General features: G+C 40.0%; 1 non-coding gene across 1 annotated transcript; it reads left to right on the plus strand.

Moving 5' to 3' along the window:
- The first annotated feature begins 332 nt into the window (after positions 1–332).
- Positions 333–439, plus strand: LOC132535986 (U6 spliceosomal RNA). Its single transcript, XR_009547687.1, has one exon. It is a non-coding gene; the product is annotated as a U6 spliceosomal RNA (small nuclear RNA).
- Positions 440–5,999: the final 5,560 nt, after the last annotated feature.

The following is a 5,999-nucleotide window of genomic DNA, read 5'->3' on the forward strand; positions in this document are numbered from 1 at the left end:
TACCCCCTCTTAACCTATAGTCTTGTCAACATTTCTATTTTATAAATAAAACTTAAAAATAAAAAGAGGGAGTCGGGGGAGTCAGGTGGTAGCACAGCGGGTTAAGCGCACATGGCAAAGCGCAAGGACTGGCAAAAGGATACTGGTTCAAGCCTCTGGCTCCCCACCTGCAAGGAAGTCACTTCACAGGCAGTGAAGCAAGTCTGCAGGTGTCTTTCTCTCCCTCTTTCTGTCTTGCCCTCCTCTCTCCATTACTCTCTGTCCTATCCAACAATGACGACATCAATAACAACAACAATAATAACTATAACAACAATAAAAAGACAACAAGGGTGCTCGCTTCGGCAGCACATATACTAAAATTGGAACGATACAGAGAAGATTAGCATGGCCCCTGCGCAAGGATGACACGCAAATTCGTGAAGCGTTCCATATTTTAAATTCCTCAAGATAGTGGAGTCTATATATAGCAAACCTACAGCCAACATCATACTCAATGGACAGAAGCTGAAAGCATTCCCCCTCAGATCGGGGACTAGACAGGGCTGTCCACTGTCACCGTTACTCTTCAACATAGTATTGGAAGTTCTTGCCATAGCTATCAGGCAAGAGAAAGAAATCAAAGGGATACAGATTGGAAGGGAAGAAGTCAAGCTCTCACTATTTGCAGATGATATGATAGTATACATAGAAAGACCTAAAGAATCCAGTAGAAAATTACTGGAAGTTGTTAGGCAATATAGCAAGGTATCAGGCTACAAAATCAATGTACAAAAATCAGTGGCATTTCTTTATGCAAACACTAAATCTGAAGAAGAAGACATCCAGAAATCACTCCCATTTACTGTTTCAGCAAAATCAATCAAATACCTAGGAATAAAGTTGACCAAAGAAGTGAAAGACTTGTATGCTGAAAACTATGAGTCGCTACTCAAGGAGATAGAAACTGATACCAAGAAATGGAAAGATATCCCATGCTCATGGATTGGAAGAATAAATATCATCAAAATGAATATTCTCCCCAGAGCCATAGACAAATTTAATGCAATACCCATCAAAGTTCCACCAGGCTTCTTTAAGAGAATAGAACAAACACTACAATCATTTATCTGGAACCTGAAAACACCTAGAATTGCCAAAACCATCTTAAGGAAAAGAAGCAGAAATGGAGGCATCACACTCCCAGACCTTAAACTATATTATAAAGCCATCATCATCAAAACAGCATGGTACTGGAACAAAAATAGGCACACAGACCAGTGGAACAGAATTGAAAGCCCAGAAGTAAATCCCAACACCTATGGGCATCTAATCTTTGATAAGGGGGCCCAAAATATTAAATGGAAAAAGGAGGCTCTCTTCAATAAATGGTGCTGGGAAAACTGGGTTGAAACATGCAGAAGAATGAAATTGAACCACTTTATCTCACCAGAAACAAAAATCAACTCCAAATGGATCAAAGACCTAGATATCAGACCAGAAACAATCAAATACTTAGAGGAAAACATTGGTAAAACACTTTCCCACATACACCTCAAGGACATCTTTGATGAATCAAACCCAATTGCAAGGAAGACCAAAGCAGAAACAAACCAATGGGACTACATCAAATTGAAAAGCTTCTGCACATCCAAAGAAACTATTAAACAAACAGAGAGACCCCTCACAGAATGGGAGAAGATCTTCACATGCCAGACATCAGACAAGAAACTAATCACCAAAATATATAAAGAGCTCAGCAAACTTAGCCGCAAAAAAGCAAATGACCCCATCCAAAAATGGGCAGAGGAAATGAACAAAACATTCACCACAGAGGAGATCCAAAAGGCTAACAAACATATGAAAAACTGCTCTAGGTCACTGATTGTCAGAGAAATGCAAATTAAGACAACACTAAGATACCACCTCACTCCTGTAAGAATGGCATCCATCAAAAAGGACAGCAGCAACAAATGCTGGAGAGGATGTGGGGACAGAGGAACCCTTTTACATTGCTGGTGGGAATGTAAATTGGTACAGCCTCTGTGGAGAGCAGTCTGGAAAACTCTCAGAAGGCTAGACATGGACCTTCCATATGACCCAATAATTCCTCTCCTGGGGTTATACCCCAAGGACTCCATAACACCCAACCAAAAAGAGGTGTGTACTCCTATGTCCATAGCAGCACAATTCATAATAGCTAAAACCTGGAAGCAACCCAGGTGCCCAACAACAGATGAGTGGCTGAGAAAGCTGTGGTATATATACACAATGGAATACTATGCAGCTATCAAGAACAATGAACCCACCTTCTCTGACCCATCTTGGACAGAGCTAGAAGGAATTATGTTAAGTGAACTAAGTCAGAAAGATAAAGATGAGTATGGGATGATCCCACTCATCAACAGAAGTTGAGTAAGAAGATCTGAAAGGGAAACTAAAAGCAGGACCTGATCAAATTGTAAGTAGGGCACCAAAATAAAAACCCAGTGGTGAGGGGTAGACATGTAGCTTCCTGGGCCAGTGGGGAGTGGGAGTGGGCGGGAGGGATGGGTCACAGTCCTTTGGTGGTGGGAATGGTGTTTATGTACACTCCTAGCAAAATGTAGACATATAAATCAGTAGTTAATTAATATGAGAGGGGGAAATCAATTGTATGTCTCAAAGTTTCTCAAAAGACAAACTGAATCTTTTTAATATATAGGCTACGTATTTGATATGCGGACTCTCTCAAAAGCCTAGACCAAGTAGATTAGAAGCTTCCAATAGCACAGCTATATACAAGATACTGGGTACTGTACAGCAAACCATAACAAAGGGACTTTTCGAAGTTAACCCAATTAACAAATAATGTGATAAAAATATTAACTACTGATTGTCTTTTTGAACCCTAAGACAGCAGGAACCTCACATCTTCACTATAGAGCCCCTACTTCCCCCAGTCCTGGCACCCTTGGATAGGGCCCACTTTCCCGTATGCATCTCCCAATCCAAACCAAATAATATTGCATCCGCCGATCACAACCTAACCAAAGCAACGATTGCCATCTCAACATGCTTCACCTCAGACTGTATCCAGAGACTTCACGTGTGGAATGACAACCCTTCAGCTTCATTACTCGGGTGAGACCTTTCCTTTAATAGTACACTCTAATTTTCTAATTTTAATAGTTCACTTTCTAACAAAGTCCCATAACCTAGATATACACCAGTTTCTGTGAGAGAGAGCTTATGTGCACACGTATCCATAAACTACTGCAAAATATATACCTGAAAGCAGGATTACACTAGAGTTTGCAGTGAGTACCTCCCTAACACTTCCTCTCCACTATTCCAAGCTTGGGATCCATGATTGCTCAACAAATTGTTTGGCTTCATATGTTAACTCTCTTTTCAATCACCAGGTTCCAGATGCCACCAGGATGCTGGCTAGGCTTCCCTGGATTGAAGACCCCACCAATGTGTCCTAGAGCTCAGCTTCCCCAGAGACACACCCTACTAGGGAAAGAGAGAGGCAGACTGGGGGTATGGACCGACCAGTCAACGCCCATGTTCAGCGGGGAAGCAATTACAGAAGCCAGACCTTCTACCTTCTGCAACCCTCAACGACCCTGGGTCCATGCTCCCAGAGGGATAGAGAATGGGAAAGCTACCATGGGAGTGGGTGGGTTATGGGGATTGGGTGGTGGGAATTGTGTGGAGTTGTACCCCTCCTACCTTATGCTTTTGTTCACTAATCCTTTCTTAAATAAAAAATTTAAAAATAAAAAAAATAAAAATAAAAAAAAGACAACAAGTGCAGCAAAAGGGGATAAATAAATAAATAAATAAATAAATAGGGAGTCCTGCGGTAGCAACAGGTTAAGCACACGTGGCATGAAGCGCAAGGACCAGCTTAAGGATCCAGGTTCCAGTCCTGGTTCCCCACCTACAGGGGAGTCACTTCACAGGCAGTGAAGCAAGTCTGCAGGTGTCTTTCTCTGCCCCTCTCTGTCTTTCCCTCCTCTCTCCATTTCTCTCTATCCTGTGCAACAATGACGATATTAACAACAATAAAACAACAAGGGGAACAAAAGGGAAATAAATAATAATTAAAAAAATACTAACCTACTGGAGCCAGGTGGTGGCGCTCATGATTGAGTGCATGTGTTACAATGTGCAAAGACTTGGCTTTTAGCCTCCAGTCTCCACCTATAAGGGGAAAGCTTTGCAAGTGGTGAATCAGGGATGCAGGTGTCCTGTCTCTCTACCTATCACCCCCTTCCTTGTTGGTTTCTGGCTGTCTCTATCCAATAAATAAATAAAGATAATTTTAAAAAGTAAAAATAAATAAAATATAAATTTTAACCTACTATGATTTACATCTTTCTAGTGTTTTCACTTTCAGTCTATAGGGTATCAAGAAAAGACAAATAAATTTCCACAAGGAAAATATATGATTTCTCAACACCTGCAGGTTTTCTGATATGTTTGTTTCTTTGATTCTGGTTTTATTTTGCTTTGCTTTATGCCTACATGATGAGTCTACCAGGGGCTTAAACCTGGGTCTTTGGGTATCATAACATATTTGCTCAACCAGGTAGGTGTGACACTGTCAGGCTGGGCCTCTGCAGGTCTAAAGTCTTAAAAATCCAAAATGTATATTTCTTTCTCTTATCACAAGGGAGATGATGACACTTCCAAAAATTCTATAAGGAACTGAATCTTCAATTACTTGAGTTAGGTTAATGGTAAGAATTTCATCTTCCAAATAAAAACATAAAAGGGTAAAACATCATCTCTGCAGACAATATTTTTGTCCTATGAAAGTCATAGTTCCCTAGGAACATACCTGAAATTGATTTCCTCACTTCTTTCCACTCTCAGATCCTTATTCTCATGTGCTTTGTTCCTACTTTTTGGTTCTTGATCATTAATCATTTTGTCCTGTTTTATATCTTATCATGTGTTAGCCAACAAGTTGCAGATGCAACCATGATTCCATTCTGACTTCCCTAGGTAGACAATATCACCAATATATCCTGAAACCTCACCTCTCCAGACCCGTACCCAACTAGGGAAAGATAGGAACAGGCTGATGGTATGGTTCAACCTGCCAATGCTCATATCCAATTGAGAAGCAATTACAGAAGCTAGAACTCTCACCTTCGGTACCCCAAAAGTAATTTTGGCCCATACCCCCAAAGGGGGAGAAATGATAGGGAAAAGATGACCAGAGGTCTCTGAACTACAAGTCCATAAGGACCCATTGAGTGAACAGAAAAAGAGGAAGGACATTCAGAACTGGTAATAGGTACAAGTGTGACTTAGAAAGAAAGAGAAGGTGGGACCATGTAAGAAATGGATATATATATATATATATATATATATATATATATATATATATATATATATCCTTGGGAGAATTATTGTAGCCTCCAGACAAGAGAATTGGGATGCGAAACTCTGGTTGTGGAAACAGTATGGAATTATACCCCTGTTATCTTATAATTTTTTAAATCAATACTAAGTTACTAATAAAATTTTAAAAATGTTTTGTAGAAAACATAAATTTTCACATGTACCAACATTTGTATTTACTGTAAACCACGAATCCCCTAGTTAAAAAAGGTTCCAGGGGAATTTAAAGACATTGAATATAATTCTTTTTTTAATTTTTGTTTATTTATTATTGGGTAGAGACAGAGAGAAATTGAGAGGGAGAGGAGATAGATTCAGAGAGAGACAGAGAGACACCTGCAGCCTTGCTTCACTAGTCATGAAGCTTTTCCCCTGCAGGTGTGGACCAGGGGCTTGAACCTGGGTCTTGCACACTGTAGTGTGCACACTTAACCAGGTGTGCCACTGCCTGGCCCTGACATTGAATATATTTCTTTCTTTCTTTCTTTCTTTCTCTTTCTTTCTTTCTTTCTTTCTTTTTTGAATATATTTCTTTCTTTCTTTCTGTCTGTCTGTCTGTCTTCCTTCCTTCCTTCCTTTCTTTTTTTCTTTTTTTTTTTTTACCAGAGCACTGTTCTGCT

This window comes from Erinaceus europaeus, chromosome X (assembly GCF_950295315.1).
Source record: "Erinaceus europaeus chromosome X, mEriEur2.1, whole genome shotgun sequence".
NCBI lineage: Eukaryota > Metazoa > Chordata > Mammalia > Eulipotyphla > Erinaceidae > Erinaceus > Erinaceus europaeus.